General features: G+C 35.5%; 1 long non-coding RNA gene across 2 annotated transcripts in view; it reads right to left on the reverse strand.

The window, feature by feature from the left end:
- Window positions 1–1,451: 1,451 nt before the first annotated feature.
- The window catches only part of LOC147636886 (uncharacterized), a 68,756-nt gene continuing 50,268 nt past the window's right edge, over window positions 1,452–19,939 (reverse strand). Inside the window, exon 5 of one of the 2 annotated variants that reach the window (XR_015266286.1) lies at window positions 1,452–1,682. This is a non-coding gene — a long non-coding RNA (uncharacterized LOC147636886). The remainder of the gene's footprint in view (window positions 1,683–19,939) is intronic. The other variant, XR_015266283.1, reaches the window with a different exon arrangement.

Below are 19,939 nucleotides of genomic sequence, written 5' to 3' on the forward strand. Positions count from 1 at the left end.
GTGAGTGGAGTACACCTCTTGTAGCCTTAGCACTAGGGCTGACGTGGCTAATAACACACTAAGGGTGTGTTGTCATCACGGGGAAAAAACCCTTGCCAGCATAGGGTAAAAAGTGTTCGTGATGATGAGCTCGGTTCACACTTGAACTTCTCGAAGTCAGAAGGCTACCCAACTCATCTCACCCTCTTCATATCAGAAAATCCAAAACATTTTCCATGTCCCTAAATTTGACAAGAAAAGTCTTCTACCTAGTGAGGTCCTTAAGTCTTGCCCAAATGAAACATAAGTGAGGTTTTGGTAAGGCCCATTTGTCGACACAAGTTCTTACAACAGTCCTCCTTTAGAGAGATTCTCATGGGAAACTATTGTATGTATGAGAGAGAGAGAGAGAGAGAGAGAGAGAGAGAGAGAGAAGCATTAAAGGAGTGAATTTCACCATACATCTTAGCATGATTTTCTTTATTATATATTTTTTCTCATCTTTCACATGGCCATTGAGTGATATATATATATATATATATATATATATATATATATATATATATATATATATATAATTATTCTCTAAAATTGATAAAAATTTCCATCTTATTTTCTCATAAAGAATAATAATCTTATGGCCTAATTCGATTCAGACCCTCTTTCTTTTAATTCATAACCTTTTATGGAGCACATATAAATGCACGTTAAAGTGTAGAAGATAAAGAACATATATCTTTTCCAATCAAGGTAATGCATAAGTACTCCAATGGTGGAAAGATTACACACACACACACACACACACACACACACACACACACACACACACACACACACACACACACACACACACACACATGTATACATACATACATACATACATATATATATATGTATATGTGTGTATACACACACACACACACGTGTGTGTGTGTGTGTGTGTATATGTATGTATGTATATATATATATATATATATATGTACATATATATGTGTATATATATATATATATATATACATATACATATATATATGTATATATATGTATATACATATATATATATATATATATATATATATATATATATATGTATATACATGTATATACATATATATATGTATATATATATATATATATATATATATATATATATATATATATGTTATATTGACCATGGCAACAGGTTAGCAAGATTATATATATATGTTATTAAGGATAGAAGAAGAGAAATCTTTTACTATACATCTTGACATTGTGTGATTTTCTTTAGTATATACTTTACATCTTCTTTTGCATTCTGATGAATAAGTCACTACCATTCTAGATATTTGAACTAATTTAATAACTTGTATTTAACAAGAAATAAGAACAATGAAGTTGCATTGATATGTGTCTAGCCTTTGAAAAATATGTATATGCAATAAAATTGGAAGCATGAAGCTTTTTTATTGAAGAAAAAAATTGACTACATCTTACAAATTTAAAAAAGGTAGTAAAATGTTTTGAGATATACTTGTGATATGCCAGGTAAATAATTTGTACCTTAAGAGTTGAACCATGGATAATGTAAGGCTACATTTATTTGTAGGCATATATTTTAAATATGTCTTCTTTTGTTTGTGCAGCTTTTTGATAGGTGAAAACCTCATCTATTTACATCTCAAAGACCTTGAGATACTTGAATCAAAACTTCAAGTTGCTATCTACAAGATAAAAGAGAGAAAAGTGAGATGAAGCCATTTTTTTAATTACAATATTTTAAAGTTATCAATATGCAAAACTTCATAAAATCTCTTATGTTCTACACCATTCAAATAAAAATGTTGAAAATCCAAGCTCAAGAGCTTTGTAAGGAGATTTCTTAATATCTTTCCAAGCTATGCCAATTTAGTTTGTATCTTTTGATCACTCTTTTCTTGTTTCACAAAGGCATTAGTTTTTTTGCACAAGTACATGAATAAAATCAATATGACTTTGTAAGGATCCTAGTGATGTGGCATTTAACACTAGTTTGGTAGCTCAGGAGGACATAAATATGTATTTTTAGGGGTTTGCTAAAAAAATCATATCTTGTGAATGGGAGTGCTATTTTAACATTTCTCTTCTAAGGCATGTCTTCATGAATGTGGAAAACCTTAGAAAATTACTAAAATTTAAAAAATAACTTTAAATATAATTGATAACTCACCTTGAGTAGAGGTATATCCAACACTATATTCCAAAAAGGTTACGAATTTACAAAGTAGGTTCCTACATGCAAGAAAAAAATGATCTCGACTCATAATAAATTTCTTCTAAACCTTACATAGTATTTAAGAGACGAGGGATATATAGATGTATTACATTAATAATTAATTCAATTAAATTTACTACTTAGAATCTCTTTTTAGTTGTTGAGTCTTTGACACCCAAAATACGACAATAATGTAAGCTTATATAGTGATTTACTTTAGTTATACTAAGAAACCAATGTCTCCACTAAAGTAATCGGTCAAGAATACATATCTAAACATTTCAATTTAGTTAGAAACCAAGGTGATAGTTTTAACTTTCAAAATTGCATTGATAGCAAAATAGCATATATAAACCTTGCTTATATTTGGATCATCTAGTGAGTAACAAAATAACATCTATAAACCTTTCTTATATTTGGATCATCTAGTGAGTAACAAAATAACATCTATAAACCTTTCTTATATTTGGGTCATCTAGTGAGTAACAAAATAACATCTATAAACCTTTCTTATATTTAAATTATCTAGTGAGAAACTTATTTAAATAGTGTTTATTATTATATAAAATGACTAGATATTCCACCAAAAGCCCTTTCTTATATTTAAATTATCTAGTGAGAAACTTATTTAAATAGTGTTTATTATTATATAAAATGACTAGATATTCCACCAAAAGCCCTATGAGATGTTTAAAAATGCATGAATTAGTCTCTTATTCTATAGTAATGAATATGGTTCAAAATTTATAAATTTTCATCTAAAACAAAGTGCGTAAAAGGATAGGTGTATATGTGATTGGCTCTCACAAAATGCATTACCAAAGCATAATATTGTACTAAACATGTGTACAAGATTTAGTCCTAGTCTATGATGGTTTGATTAGCTATAAAAATCTTCAAAGTTAAATTTTTTTGAGACAGGTAAATACCTTAGAATTTTCATTAAGACCTAAATTTTGGAGTTCTAATTGATTTCTGAGCCTAAGATGGACTGTGTTACACCGTATATATGTTTGCAAAGCAATGCACATCTAAAAAAATTTGGAAAGCAATGAGAAATTGGCTAATTAAAGCCTTTGAGTAAAATACAGTCCAAACAGCTCTGCACTACGACTATACTTTGGCCTATGAATTCTTATGAAATTGGAAAGCCTAGAGGTAGCCAATGTGATCCCAAAAAGTCCCAATTTTCATTTACTATGTACCTGATGATATGAAAAAAGGAAACGTCTGATTTTCACTATTCATATGTTTCAAATAATTCCATAAAGTTGATCAGTAAATGAGGACATAAATATGTCCATGGACACTTTTCTGTCCTATTACCAAACTAGTGTAAAAAAACCACATAATTGGATACATTGGGTAATATTTCCTAAGAATGAGAGCTGATTGGCATCTTTAAAAGAGTCCATCAAAAAGGTCCTTTTTTAAATCGTATTTTGAAAAATGCACGATTCTTACAAACCATGTTAAAAGTCAAAGTAAAAAATTACATTTTAAAAGGTACAAAAACCAAAGAAAATTAAAAAAACGTTATAAAAATTGGATTTGAACAAAAAAAACGTAGCTCGAAAAATCTATTAAATGAAGAGTACAAAATAACCTTAAAATGATAATTTGAGGGTTATCTTGCATATGATTAGATAAGAACTCATCTGCTTTTTACAACTATTCATCTTCAAGCTGTACAACATTAAAATCTAAAGTCAAATTTCCTGATTTAGCATTGCATGATGATGTGAAAGAAGCATCTTCCTCTCCGCTATCAACAACAGCATTGTCATTATCATGATGAAGACCCGATGATTATGTTTGACCTCTTCCTCTAGTTACATGTCATTTTCTCTCACAAGTATCCAAACCAAGAAACTTCTTTTTCAATATGTCAATAGTGACAAGTTTTGTAGGCATCGAGCTTTGGTCAATGTAAAATCATAGACCAAAATATCAACCTCACTAAGAAAAAAAAAGTAGTTCTAGGAGAGTTCTTCACCTTGTTTTTCCCTCCCTACACCTTGTACAGCTTGCACCATCTTTAAACTATACTTTCCTTTGAATTTATCTAGATGTTTTGTCTTATACCAATGGACTGTAGTAGAATCTATTTTTTTCCCTTCATCATCCTTTATAATTCCAACCACTTTTGCAATCCAAAATGAATGGCCTAGTGGATCATCCTATGCCAAGGTTGCAACCAATGCACCAACACAAATGCCTTGTGTTGCACCATTCCACATCTCTTTGAGGCATTGCCTTCTTTCACGAGATATCTATGCTCCAATGTACAAATCATGTGGCTCAAGATAAATCATACACGCAATCTCATGTGGAATAGAAAATTCCTTATGCTATTGTTATTGCAATGAAGAGTTCAGGCGGTGCACTACTAAGAAACTGTACGTATCACACGTGCATTCAAGGGGTATTAAAAAAACCCCTTACCTGTAAATTTTTCATGAATAAAATGACCCCTTTTTCTTTATGGACTTACGCATTTTTTTTTCAAAATTGATTAAAAAACCCCTTATGTAAATGTATTTCTGTAAACTTACCTTAGAATTTTGAATTAACAAACCCCTTCATTTGAACTCACGTGCTATACTTACATATTTTTAGGTGAACCCCCCGAGATGAAGAGCAAGGGGCCAAATAAATGGTGATGTCAAAGTCCAATCCTTCTTATGAAATCTTTCTAGAACAAAGATTTTCTCGTGTTCCACCAAGTGACATCTTGTTCCTCTGCATATTGCCTTGATTTTTCAATGTCTTTTTTTTCCTTAATACATTTATTGTAGTCCATCTCTCTTTTTGACAATGCTACATCTATTGCATCTTTTAGAGTTTGTGAAGGCTCCATCACAATTGCTTGCATAACTATTAGGCATTAGGAACTCAATGGAGTCTTCTTGGGCCCTTTAATTTGCCATGAGGTTATGGAAACGTTTAACTTTTTGACAAATAGGAGCCCGCCATGTAAGCAAAAACCATTGGTTTGTAAGAGAGGTGTAAGAGTGGTCAAAGGGTGCACTTTTTCCCCCAAAAAGGGGGGGACAATTTTACAATTTTCGGACCTCCATAACTTCTACATACAAGCTCCGATTTGAGCGGAGATTACAGATCCGTGATCTACACATCAAGAGCTTTCCATAGATATGTTACATGATATGGTTTTATCCGCTAGATTTTAAATTCCATTTTCCCCCCCAAATTCAAATTCGAATAAAGTAGCCGTTTTGAAGCTTCAAATTAGAAAACGTTTCTTCTTAAGAGAAAAGGTTTGACTCCCTTAAACTGCCAAATAAAAGGGCCCAAGAAGACTCCATTGAGTTCCTAATGGAAACAAACTTTAGAAATGCCATACTTTCTTTTCGTGCCATTCCAAAGATGTTGACTATTGCTTTGTAAACAAGTACACCTTTCCATTTGCTTTAAGCTTCATCAAAAAGGCATGTTGAAAACTTCAGTCATTCAGTCTTTCAATGTAGCAAACTACATCCTTGCGAGTTTCATGCACAAACAATCTAAAATCAATGGTTTCCTTGAGATGCACAACTAGTGGCCTAGAAGTATAAGCTCCTTTCACTAAAGACATCATCACTAGAAGTGTAAATGCATCATGGGGTGGGACAACTTTTTAAAGAATGTTTATGAGGAAATTTAGACTTATTTTAATCCATTCCATCAAACACTAAACCCAAGTATTACTGGTAAACTTCAAGAATTTCTTTCTATTCTTTGTGGCCTTCTAAAGGCACTCTTAAACTTGCTCTCCTCTATATCTTTTGTGTGCTTCAATAATAGATAGCATCTCTTCACCTATGTTCGGTTTGCTTTCTCCTACTTTTTACTAAAAACACCCATTCTCACATTACATGGTATGGAAACATTATTGCATTTTGTTTTCCATATCATTGTGAAGTAGGGGTAGCTTGCATATATTTTTTTGCTGTTTCCATCTCCTCCTTGTATGCTAAGCACATCTCTATCCTTGTGAAATTATTTATCAAGCGCAATTTCCCTATTGTTGGCATCACCTTATGAAAGTAGCTTTTTCCATCCACGAGATGAGGAACTACCTAGCCGGGCCAATATCCTTGGTTAGTGAGGAGCAAGGATTGAAGGTAGCCAATCCTAGTACCATTAGGGAAAGACATCAAAGTGGGGATATTGGCCATGATCTAAAGCCACTAATATAGCCATATTTGGTAGTGATGTGTGTGAACACAATAGGACCAGCTAGGGCACTTTTTCCCTCTTTCGGAGGTTTTTTCCCCATGCTAGTATACATATCATCTTTGTATAGCACACATTCATTATCATATATCATCTCATTATGTGCTCCCTTCAAATTCTCCACTATGTGTGTATGTGTGTGCGCACACACACATTCTTACAACCATGTTTCCAACATTTGGTATGCTTCTTGCCCATGTTTGCCTGCTGATGGGGTTACTCTCCACCTCAAGTCGCTAGGCTTATTGAATCGGGTCAAGGAGCCCTTCTAGGAGAATAAAGTGGACCGTGAAGTGTAGTACTTTGTACTGTTGATTGGATTTTCATTTTTAGGCACATTTTGGGGGTCATTCACGTAGTTTTTAATTTTCTATAGACATCATCGGGGACCATATTCGCACTGTTATTCGTCAGATTTTAGAGTAGTATTATTAGATTAATTATATAAGGATGTGCAGGTACATGTGAAAGCATCATCAAACACTCACCACACTGGATCTTTTCTACGAGCTACACTTTAGTGACATCGATCTCTACATCTTACGAGTAAAATATCTACTTACTTTACTCTACATTTCTTTCATACACCTTGTAGGTCTTCATTATAAGTGGCCTTATTTAGTAGCCACCTTTCTTGCATCAAAGGATTACTTTACACTTGCAGGTTGTGTGATTACTTGCTTGGCTATTATCAGAAATGGAAGATAGTGACGTATTTTGGATGTCATCTGTGACATGTGAGGATAAGCTTAACTAGACCAACTATCTATTATAGTCCTATATGATGTGGCATGTATTGGTAGGCCAAAGGGCTATAGAATATTGTTGGTATTGAGAAATGTCTTGGTTCATTTGATGAACATCATATGTAGAAGACACATCTATAGACACGGACTCAGTTTCACATGGCGCGTTACCACAGGATAGTATATCTCCTACTCAGGAACAAACAAAGTGGGATGGAAGAGATACACATGCACATGCATTGCTTAATTTTTCATTGTCAAGAGGAGTATTATTCCTCACATTAGAACATACAGGACTGCTAAACATGCTTGGGATGCACTTGCTTCAATGTACCAGGTACATAATCTACACAAGCAATTAGAGTTAGAGCATATGAATGAGGGAGAATCCATGGAAAGTTTCCTTACAAAAATCAAGTATTTTAAGGAGAAGTTGGCTAATGTTGATGAATTATATCTTGACATTTCATTGGTGCCTACTTTCTTAAATGCATTGTCGGACTCGTATTAAAGTTTTACTTCTACCATCAAACTCATGAGATGAAAGGCAGTCCCAATGCCTTGAAGCTTGAGGAGTTGGTTTCTGTGCTCTCGCAAATGCATTGTCAGACTCATATTAAAGTTTTACTTCTACCATCAAACTCATGATGAAAGGCATTCCTAATGCCTTCTTGAAGCTTGAGGAGTTGGTTTTTGTGCTCTCGCAAATAAGAAGAGTAATCCATGAAAAAAAGATCCATCATGTGTATAGGAGATCAAGCTTTTGCTCCTAATCAATAAAGAGGCAAAGGTAAATCCTTTCCTTAGGGTAGTTACAAACCAAAATGAGAGTCTTGCCAATAAGGAATGCGACAAGATAAAGAAAAAGGGAAAATGCAACCATTGCAGAAAACCTAGTCACTATATTAATGAGTGTAGGAAGAAACTGGAGAAGTAGAAAAAGAAAGACTCAGGTATAGCTGATGCGTCAGATGAAAAGATGCAGGGGGAGAAGAGAGCTTGAGCTAGAGCTTAAGCTCTTGCAAGCACACACACACACACTCACACAAAGCCTAGAAGAGAACACACAAGGTGAGAGGCTGAAAATTCTTCTTCTTCTTCACACAACACAAGAGGTCTACAAAGAAGATGAACACGCTAAGTGGAGTGAGTAGGTGTGGACTAGTTGGTGTAGTCTAGTTGGTGCAGTCTAGTTGTAGAATCTCTAGCAAAGATATGTCGGTGCAAGCTACTAAACCCACCAGTGATGTAAATGTCAAAAGGTCATGCAAGCGCCTTGTGAGTGTCAGCTCATGTTGAGCTTGACATCTCAACATTAGAATCTAATGAATAAAACAAAGATTAATATGCAAACTATACACATGATGATTGGGACCCTTCACATAAGGATGCATGTATGGCTATTATTACATACCTTATAGATGTACATGTGTAGTATTTGACAGTGGTGCTCATAAGCACATTACTTCTCATCATCACAGTTTGTTCTCATCACTTGAATATGCTCCACAGGAAAACATTGTAACGTGTGTAAACAACTCCTTATATCATATAAAAGAAGTTGGTAAAAGTGTTCTCACTGTTATCTGTCTCTACCATTATTGCAAATGATGGAATTATCATGCTCTCATATGTATTATATATACCAATGATTAAGAAGAACTTGTTATCTGTCTCTACCATTATTAAAGCCAGCTTAGTGGCTAAGAAATTTATGGATGATAGATGTATTGTTCATAATCGTAGTAGTGATAGTAATACAATTATTGCTTCTTGTACTTTATCTCATGGCCTTTACAAGATGGATGCATATAAAAGATAAAAGCATGCTATATGTATAGTTTCTAAAACAAAGGCAATGGGTGATGCTAAGCTATGGCATGTACACTTTGGTGACTTGAACTTTGGTAGTTTGTTGTGTTTGCATAAGCATGATATGGTGTCTTAGTTGACACATCTTAAAGCCCCTATCAAACATGTTTTTGAGGACTGTATTCTTGGAAAAATGCAGTGGCCATCATTTCCCAAACATGGTTCAACTAGAGTTGTCCGAAAATTGTAACTTATACATAGTGATGTTTGTGGTTCTATAAATATGTAGATGATATTTCAAAGCATGGGGATGCCAAACTAGAATTAAGAAGGCATGGTTTCCTAGAGATTGGGCTTGTGGTTGATCCCAATTGTAGTTCAATTGCCTTACAAAAATTTGATCCACACTTTCAATTAGCATTCTGTATCGATATAGTTTGGGACCTTCAAAGGAAATATTTCAAATGTGGGAGAATGTGGAATGTAAGACCAGAGAACAAAGAAGCGAGAGTGATCCTAATATGCTATTATCTTCGAAGACAAAGAACATTGATATCTCCATCAAAGATCAAGCGGGGCCCATAAAGCTTATAACATTTTGACAAATGCAAGGAATCAAGGGTGAAAGAGTTGAGGTATCTGTTCTTTCTTGAGGCATATCAAAGGATCTTAACTTGGATGAGATGACTGAGGAACTAAACAAGTAAGTTTTTTTTTAAAAAAAAATCATAGAATCAATTTTTTTGTTTTATTTCTTAAGTTTCTTAAGTTTTAAGAAGGTAATTATTGATTTCCTTTAAACTTTTTAGGGTGGACCAACTTCTAAAGTTTTGGAGCCTCAACATTCAAGTTGTAGATAATGGTTTCTTGATACTAAAACTATGAATTGAATACTAGGTATCCATTTAAATTCATGGTATTTTTTTTATATACTTAGCACTTCCAAGCTGGATACTTGGTATATACATTTAGTACTAGGTATTTTAATTGGATATTAGGTTTATCTAAATTGGATACTTGATTCTATGTATCCATTTAGATACTATGTATCTTACTTGGATACTAGTTATCTATTTGTTTTCATACTAGATAATTATTTCACACACTTGGACTTTATATTGGATACTAAGTTATACTTTAAATTCAAGGTATCTCAATTAGATCCAAAGTATAAATGTGAATACCAAGTATCTAAATTGGATAATAGTTATCCATTTACATACTTGGTATTCATTTAGATATCAAGTATCCATTTAGATACTATGTATGTAAATTTGATAGAAGGAATGTTTTTTGAATATTATATAAGTATCCATTTGCATAAGTTACGTATTTAAATTTGATATAAAGTATCCCTTTAGATATTATGTATGTAAATTAGATAGTAGGTATCTTTGTTTTTAAATATTTCGTATCTAAATGAATACTAGGCATATAAACTATGTACTTCATATCTACATTTAAGTTGTGGGAGTCCAAGAGTCTATTTAGGTACCAACTTATTTTGGATAACAAGTAGACACCAAGTATCTACTTGTTTTAGATACTAGGTATCTCAATGGAATGCTTACTATCCATTTTTCAGATACCAGGTATCTAATTAGGATGCTTGGTATCCATTTTTTGGTATCTAATTTCATTACAGGTACCTAAATTAAATACTAGGTATCCAATTCACATATCATTTTATAAGTTTTTAGTTTAACTTATCATCTATAGTATATAAAGATATTAAATATCATAGTCTATGAAAAGAAAATATAACATTTTACAAAACTATTAGTGTCTTTTCTATTTCTTTTATCGTTTATTATTTTTGAGTTGGATACCATGTATCCACACTAGGTGTTTGTTGCTAGTTTTTTTTGCTGAAGTATATTAGATTAGTAGCTTTTTAAACTTTCATTCTTGATATTATTAGTTAAATTATATTGATTAATATTTTTAAAATTTTTATTCTATTTGTATTGGTTTTTTAATCCATTTTTATAGGAAACTTTCTGACATGCATACATTAATATAATATTTTATGATACAAGATACCTTATAGTGTTTATAAAGTTTACTTGTTCTTATTTTGAATTGGATTTTATGATACAAGCTACCTTATAATAGTATAATAGTATTTATAAAGTTTATTTAATCTTCTTTTGAATTGAATTTCTTAAAGGTTAGTTCCTTATTAACTTCTTGCTTATTTTGAATTGGATTTCTTAAAGGTTAGTTCCTTATTAGCTTCTTGCTTATTTTGAATTGGATTTCTTAAAGGTTAGTTTCGTATTGTCTTCTTGCTTCCAGCCACATATAAAAATGATGGAGATTCAAGAGGAAATGATTAAAAAACTCAATTTCTCTAATTGAAATGAAGTTTGTGAGGATTATCCAATAGCAAGCTCAGATAAACAATTTGAAAAGATTAGGGGAGGAGGCACACACTCTCACAACAATGGATAACACACACACACACACACACACACACACACACACACACACACACACAAAGATGGAAGGCTGAAATCTTCTTCTTCTTGTTGCTCTCAAAAGAAGGCCACAAAAGATAAGTGAAAAATAACATAAGTAACAGAGTACTATGTACAAACGATCCATAATGTGAATATACTAAGTAGGTGAGCTGGCAAGATAAGTATGTCATAACTTGGTTGGACTAGATAGGTGTAGTCCAATTGTAGAATCATTGATGAAGATCCATCATGTTAGCTACCAAACACACCAGTGGGGTGAAAATGTGGAATGGTCACCCAAGTACATCATGAATGTCAGCTCTCGTGTTGAGCTTAACATCTCAACACCCCCCCTAAAGCTCAACTCCATCTCTAAGACTCCAAGCATAGTTTGAAATCTGCAAAGCTACTTCTAAGGCCTTGGTGTAAATGTTAGCCACTCGTGCTTCTCTGTGCATACACGAGGTCAACATCTCCTAACAAGGTCTTTTCTCTAATGAAGTGATAATGGACCTCTATGTGTTTGGTCTATGCATGAAACACTAAGTTCTTTGCTACTGAGATTGTCACAATACCCACATACAGTCCCAAATCTCCAAGTAGCTTATGTAACCAAGCTACTTCACATGATTCCATCGCAACACCCCTGTGCTCTTCCTTTGTACTACTCAATAAGGTAACCATGGCTACTTCTTGTTGCTCCATGTAATAGCACCACTCCCAATGGAAAACATAAACTCGCTAGTTGATCTTCAATCCAAGATACTACCAGCCCAATCTACATCAGTGTATCCATACACCTATAACTATATACCAACCTCATAGAAGAGACCATAATCCACTATGTACCTCACGTAGCGTAGTGTGCACCTCACACTATCCAAATGTGGCTTTTGAGAAACTTGCATAAACTGACTCTCCAACCCAACTATGTAGTTCATGTCTCGCCTAGTGATTATCATGTAGATCAAGCTGCCCACTACCTTCCTGTACATAGTGGCATTCTCTAAAACCTCACTTGTGTTTGCACTTAGCTTGCAATTCTGATCCAATGGTACAAAAATGGTCTTATAGCTAGTTATACCATATTTGGATAACATGTCCAATGCATAGTATTGTCTTGGTGACAGCCATATGCCCTCGAGCGTTCTCATGACCTTAATGCCAAGAAAGTTTTTCAGGTCACCCAAATCCTTCATGTCAAACTTCTTCTTAAGGAGACCCTTTGCATTCTCAAATTCCTCTTCATTGTCACTACCAACAATTAATTTATCCACGTAGATGGTGATGAAAACAATCCCCTTATCACTCTTTTTCACATAAAGTGAATGATTAGCATCTGCCATATAAAAGCCAATGCTGTTAGATACTGTGCAATCTTATCATGACATGCTCCCACTGCTTACTTTAAGCCAATGCAATATTATCATGACATGCTCCCACTGCTTGCTTTAAGCCATACAAGGCTTTACGTAGCCTACACACATAATCTGAGTGATTCAAATCCTCATAACCAAGTGCATGTTCCAAATATACTTCTTCTTGCAATTCACCATGCAAGAATGCATTCTTTGCTTCCATCTAATGGAAAACCTAGCCTTTTGATCCAGCCACTACAATAACAGCTCTCATGGTTGCCATCTTGGCAATGGGACTGAATGTCTCATCATAGTTAATGCCATAGGTCTAAGCATAACCTTTGGCAGCCCATCTTGCCTTGTACCTGACTAATGCTTTACGTAGCCTACACACATAATCTGAGTGATTCAAATCCTCATACCCAAGTGCATGTTCCAAATATACTTCTTCTTGCAATTCACAATGCAAGAATGCATTCTTTGCTTCCATCTAATGGAAAACCTAGCCTTTTGATCCAGCCACTACAATAACAGCTCTCATGGTTGCCATCTTGGCAATGGGACTGAATGTCTCATCATAGTTAATGCCATAGGTCTAAGCATAACATTTGGCAACCCATCTTGCCTTGTACCTGACTAATGCTTCCATCTAAGTTGTGCTTCACTTTGTAGACCCACTTACATCCAATACTCTTTTTATCCTCAGGCAAAGACACCAACAATTCCCATGTCTTATTTGCATCTAGTGCAGCCATTTCTTCATCCATGGATTTCTCCCAATGTACATGCCCAATAGCATCCTCAAAACATGTGGGTTCAACCTCTTGCATAACACTTTCCATGTATGCATAATGGTGAGCCACATAACCATCGTACATCAATCTCTAAATAGGGTTTTTGACCCTATTTTACATGTGTAGTCTTGGATTTATCCTTGGTAGCCTTGCATCTACCTTAGCCTTCCTGACACCATGTGTCCTTATAGTTGGAATACTCCTCATCAAGGCTTTTTTTGAAGCCACTGAACTCTCCACATCAATATATGAATGCCTTGCTGAAATGTCATGCATACCAAGAGACTCATCAACCTTCTCTTTATCTTTATGGGATGCAATTGTTGTACCTATAGGACTGATTTTCTGATGCACCCTACCACTCCAATAGGCCCACTGGTAGAGAACTCTCTCATCAATGACTGTGATTGTTGACTTATATTATGTGCAACCACCTGCTCCTCTGCATTACCCCTAATTGAGTCTTTTACAACATCATACCAACTACTCATCTCATTAAAGACAACATCCTTGTTCACTCTCATCTCACATGTGACAAGGTTGTAATATCTGTATCCTTTTTTCTCAAGGGAGTAACCAATAAACACACATTTTTAGCCGTTGGATCCAACTTATTGTGTAGCTCATTAGAAATGTGTACATATACAATGTATCCAAATACTTTCAAGTGTGATAAATCTGGTTTTCTGCTACTATACTTCTCCTTTGGAGTCACATCATGCACTGTCGGTTATGGGGTCCTGTTCATAATGTAAAACTGTAATCATAAATTGCATTGGCCCATTTAATGGTGAGGAATGCTCTTCTCAACCAACCATCAATGCATAAGAAACCTTTGCAATGCGCCTATTCTTTCGCTTAGAAACATCATTTTGATGTGTGGAGTGTACCTGTATGTGAATTGCCTCTGAATTCCATGCTTTCTCAAGTACTCACTAAAATCATTGGAGAAGTACTCTCCCCCTCCATCTGACCTAAGCACTTAAGCTGTAAAACCTATTTGCTTTTCAGCCAACATTGTGAAATTCTGGAAGTGAGTAAACATTTCACTTTTATCTTTCATGAAATAGATCCGCACCTTCCTTGTATGGTCATTAATGAAAGATACATAGTAATGACATCCTCCCATTGACGCCGCCTTTGTCGGTCCCCATACATCTGAGTGCACCACATCAAGTTCTCTCTCACCTACTTTATACAGTCAATCCACCTTAATCTTTGGCAAACCTCTAACAATTTATGAAATCCTACATAGACTATAATTGTTGCTCATTCACATGACCAATACATTTGTGCTAGATATCTATATCGGTCATAACACCTGCACCTTGTGCAAACATAGCATCTTTCACCTCAGGAATTCTTACATCCAAAGTAAACATTACACCCACTGTTTTACCCTTTGCAGTTAACTAAACGACATTGGTTTTTGAAGTCCCTCAACATAGCAACCCTCTCAGGGTTAAAGCGTACCTACAAACCATCTGCCCCCAGTTATGTTAGGTATATGAAGTGCATTAGCCAAGTACCTCATCTTTTTCATCATGTATATCTAATGGCACATTCCCAAAGTGAGTAATAGGATGAGCTATGTCATCCTTTGTCTCTACATAACCTAGTTTTTCTAAATTTTTGACATCTTTGACAAGTCATGTGGTTAGAGGCTCCCAAAGCCACATACCATCCATCATCACCATTTGTGGATACATATATGGTTATTGAATTTAACATGTGCTACATAACAAAAAATTGTTCACATTTATCTTTAGCCTACTCGCTTAAAGATGTATAATTATTTTGCTGCAACTTGCCACTTTTTATGTCACTCTGCCTCTTGCGACATTCTGCTACAAAGTGACCTAGTTTACCACAATAAAAGCAATCCTTTGAACATGATTCTGCCAATTGATATCTTTTTCAATTACCTCGACCTCTCTAGATCCCCATGCCTTAAGACATGGCCTCTTCCACCTATGTGTGTTTGTTACTATTGAAAATCATTGGACTACTGTTGTCCATAGTTCTAGTTTCCAAAATGGCCCCACAACTTTGGCCTTGACTATAACCTCTACATCTACCTCTACCTCTACCTCTACCTCTACCTCTACACTTGAATTTGAGTAGAAGGCCTATTCTGAAGTGTTCTTGCTTTGGGAGGAAGAGTCTTCATGCAAAGACTTCTCTTCTATTTATTAACATAGATACCAAACCCCAAAAATTGGGAACATTATCTCTTATAACAATGGAGGTCTTGAATGGCTTGTATTCTTTATCAAGCCCTTTTAAGCAGATGCTCACCAAGTCATCATCTTCCACTAAGACATTAATAGATCCAAGGGATTCAACAATACCCTTGATCTCAATGCATACTCATTGATGGAGATGTTCTTCTTCTCCACTATATGCAACTCCTATTTTAGTTGCAACTTCCTTGCCATTGTGTTTGTCTGAAATATCTTCACCAGGTTTTGCCATGAAACTACCAGTCTTGGAACACCTTTATCTTTGTTGGAGTTACGTTCTCTTTAGACAATTTTGGAGGCTTCTCATTGTCTCCTTCACCATAGTCCAAAAAATCCTTTTCCTATTAAGACATTGTTCATTCTAGACTTCGATGCATGGAAGTTATTCTTGCAAAGATTCTCACTGATAATTTGGTTGTTGTCAGATATCTTTACTCACAACAACCAAAAATCTACAAATAGATAATTTTTACATGTAACCTGCAGCATAACAATATCTGCTATAGCTCTTGTATAGCGGCACTTTTGCATAACTTGTATGTCACAACATGTGACTAGAGTACATGTACATACACCCATAATAAATAATACATGTGTCATCTCTGTGTGGACACCCAAAATGCACTAGTGAAATGCAATAACCAAAGTTTAGATAGAAACAATTCCAATTTGAAATTTCCTAGAAGTTCCCAAAAACACCTTGTAGTGGCTAAACAACAGAGGATAAAATGTACCCAAAACGTAAATCTAGCCACAAAAATGTAGTATAAAGTACTACACACCATAGAGACATCTCCATGCTTGTGCAGATGTGTAGCTCCTAGAGAGCTACCCAAGGGGTGTCGTACCTAAACAAGAAGGAAAAGAGATGATGATGCTCTTAGTAATACCCGTTGTGAGAGGATCCTAAGGCTGAAAACAAACGTGGAATGTGGGAACATATAATGTACATAAGATTAGATGACATGGATCCTAGGTGGTAGAAACATCATGTGGCAATGAAAGTGGATAAGCGCAGGTGTAGAAAAACAAAAATACAAGATGTATGGTCGATTACGGGAAGCCAACGACATAATAATCTAGAGGGTGGCGAGGTAGCCATGGGCCTAAGCAGGAAAATTAAGAAGACTTTCAGAGTACTAGAGTGGCAGTGGAAGTAGGGGAAGTAAGAAGAGAAAGAGAGTGAAGAGTGAAGTGTGAAGTGTGAGTGACGTGAGAGACTACCTGAAAGGTCTGTCAAAATTTGATGGATGCAGAGTGAAGTTCAGTACAACGGAGACCAATTTGGATGAGTCAGAGCAGAGATCGCGTTGTGGACCATTAAAATCAGTTGGGGGAGGTTTCCCTTTGATTTCTATGTGGTGACTCCGTTAGAGACATGATTAGTCCAATTCTTCCTCAGTTGTGGTTGCTCTCAGCTCTCAGTCCAGCTAAGTGCTAAATTGTGCCTGTCTAGAGAAGGCCTACTATTTGTGGTCATAGGTTCATTGTAGTTTGAATAGTCATCACACTAGGATCTATCACTAGAGGATTCCCTAGTTTTTATTGTGTTCTTCTAATACGTTTGGAGCCATTGTCTCAGGGGTGTTGGGACAGAGTCTGACTTTGTTTTTGTGAAGAAAGCTGAGAGTTCAAAGCTTGAATCTGTGTTAAGATTGACGAGAATTTATGATCTGGAGCTTGATATGTGTTATTTTAATTGACTTTGTTGATATAGAACAATTATGAAGGTATGTATGATGTCGTGGAAGTCAGAACTTTCTCATAGTTGAAGTAGTCATCTTCTGTTGAAACAATATAGTTACCTTGGGTCAGAAGAGTGTCAAATACGGTTAGTTGTGCATCTAGGGAAACATCAGGTGAGGAAAAAGGGATGTTTTGAACTTTTTGGATTCAAGGGAAGTTGTTTTGAGTTGATTCTAACAATCATCGGTCTGTCAGAATTCAACAATTAGATAGACAGGTTTGTACATGCAAACTGGTCATTCTGGATCAGCTGTGAGTTGATATATGATTAGATGGATTTCAATAGAATTGTATCTTTGATTGGTTTGAGTGTTTAGAGGGTTTAAAGGGGTTAGAGGTCTCAGAACTAAGGAAGTCTAATCTAGTTGAGTCAAACACCATCAACATATAATCAGATGAGACAAATCAATCACAATAGTAAGTCACCTGTGGGTGGGCAAAGAGTCTTTGAAGTCACATATTCATGAAAATAGGGTAGGCTTAGGGTTATGAGGATTTGTTGAATAAGTAAGATAAATTTCATGATCCACGTAAGGCTTTTGAGTTGGTTGGTTCTGCCTCCGAAAGCCAAAACAATATCAATCAAGACCAGTTGGAGTAGTTTTAGCAGAAGGTCCGTAGAGCATAAGGGGATGTTTAGCATGGTTATGGGGTTGAGAGATTGAGGTTAGCTGGATTATGAGGACAATAAGAGAGCAAGGAGGAATTATATGGGATCGGATTCCGCGTAAGTCATCCAAGCCAGTTTACTGGGAGCTAGGGCAAAGTAGTGTCAGGTAAGGTGTTAGCAAAAGAGAACTGAGAGGTTTTAAGAAGTTATGGGTCACGTGTTTGTAGTTGGCTGACGCTAGAGGATATTTTGGAGCTCATGTGGATGTGTTTCTATTTGGAATCTTCTGTAGGTATTTGTTTTAGACTTCAGTTAGAATCTGATCATTTATGTGTGAGTTGGGGGAGATTCAGGTTAGCTGTTTGTCAACTGAGGCTTTTAGGATTAAGATCAGAGGTCTTGATAGTTTGATCTAACTTGAGAGGATAATTGGAGGTAGCAACCAAGTTATTTTTTGAAGGGTTTAGAGGTGTCCATTTGTGTTAGCCGGAGGCAAGAGAATATATAGTCTAAGCTGATTGGTGCCTCTAGAGCTGGGATCCTAGTGTCCCCAAGTTTTGATCCTCTTATAAGGACCAGAAAGCTCTTACTTAAGGCTTTTATTTGTAGGTTAGAAACCACGTGTGGATCAACTCACAACTTATGGGGCTGATTTTGCATATGATGTCTTCAAAGATGAGAGTGGGGAAGATGTCACTCAGTTCCTAAGGAGGATTGAGTTGACATCATTAAAAAACAATAGGGATGACAATGTATATAAGGCCCTCAGATGATAGGATTTCTTCTGGAGAGGGAGGAGCTAGGGAATGGTTTGTTGAAGATGTGTTGAGATAGAGGAACAGAGGGGTAATTGGGATTATTTGAGAAATGCATTAAGGAGGAAGTATGGGAGGATTGAAAGTCCAGAATATCTTTGGAAGGATCTTAGTAGGCTGTACCAAGGAGAAGAAGAGGATATTGTTGCTTTTGTAAATAGATTTGAAAGGGTTGGGGCATATCCCATCATATCGAGAAGGCCCTAGCTTATTGCAATGAGGTCCAGACACAGGACTAGTACAGAGGGTGCATAGACTTGTTTGTTGATAAAACCAAGGGAAAAAGGATACGATATGATTTGAAAACAGGTAAGATTATGGATATTGGAGAGAACCTGGAAGCAGAGAGAGGAGTTGATTCAGCTTCTGTTGACAGTGGATGATGATTATTCTACTGGTTCATCTGAAATAGATGGGGAGTCAGAATTGGACAAGAGTTTGTTAGAGTTGGAAGTAGATATTTGTGGTGTATAGATTATTAACCATACAATAGGGCTAGCTTGTATTCAAGATGTGAAGCCAAATGTTCCGAAGGATTAATTGTTGCAGATGCTAGCAAAAGATTTGACCAAAGAGGAAAAAGATAAATATGAAGAACTGCTTGATAGGTACCCAAGCTTTTTGCTAAGGATTATACTTAGATGAGGGGTACCACTAGTGTTGTTCATGAAATCAAATTGAAGGAAGGAGCTAAGCCAGTAGCTCAAAAATTAAGGAGATTAGGAACAATAAAGAGGCAAATTTTAGAGACAGAGGTCACAAAGTTGCTATAGGCTACTTTCATTTATCCAATTGATGATGCTGAGTGGGTGTCTCCTATTGTAATTATTCCTAAGAAGGGTAATAAGTGGAGAATCTCTGTAGATTACAAACCAATGAATGCTCCAACAAAAAGGCATCACCTC

This window comes from Cibotium barometz, chromosome 7 (genome assembly GCF_041138505.1).
Source record: "Cibotium barometz isolate CiBa-2024 chromosome 7, ASM4113850v1, whole genome shotgun sequence".
Lineage (NCBI taxonomy): Eukaryota > Viridiplantae > Streptophyta > Polypodiopsida > Cyatheales > Cibotiaceae > Cibotium > Cibotium barometz.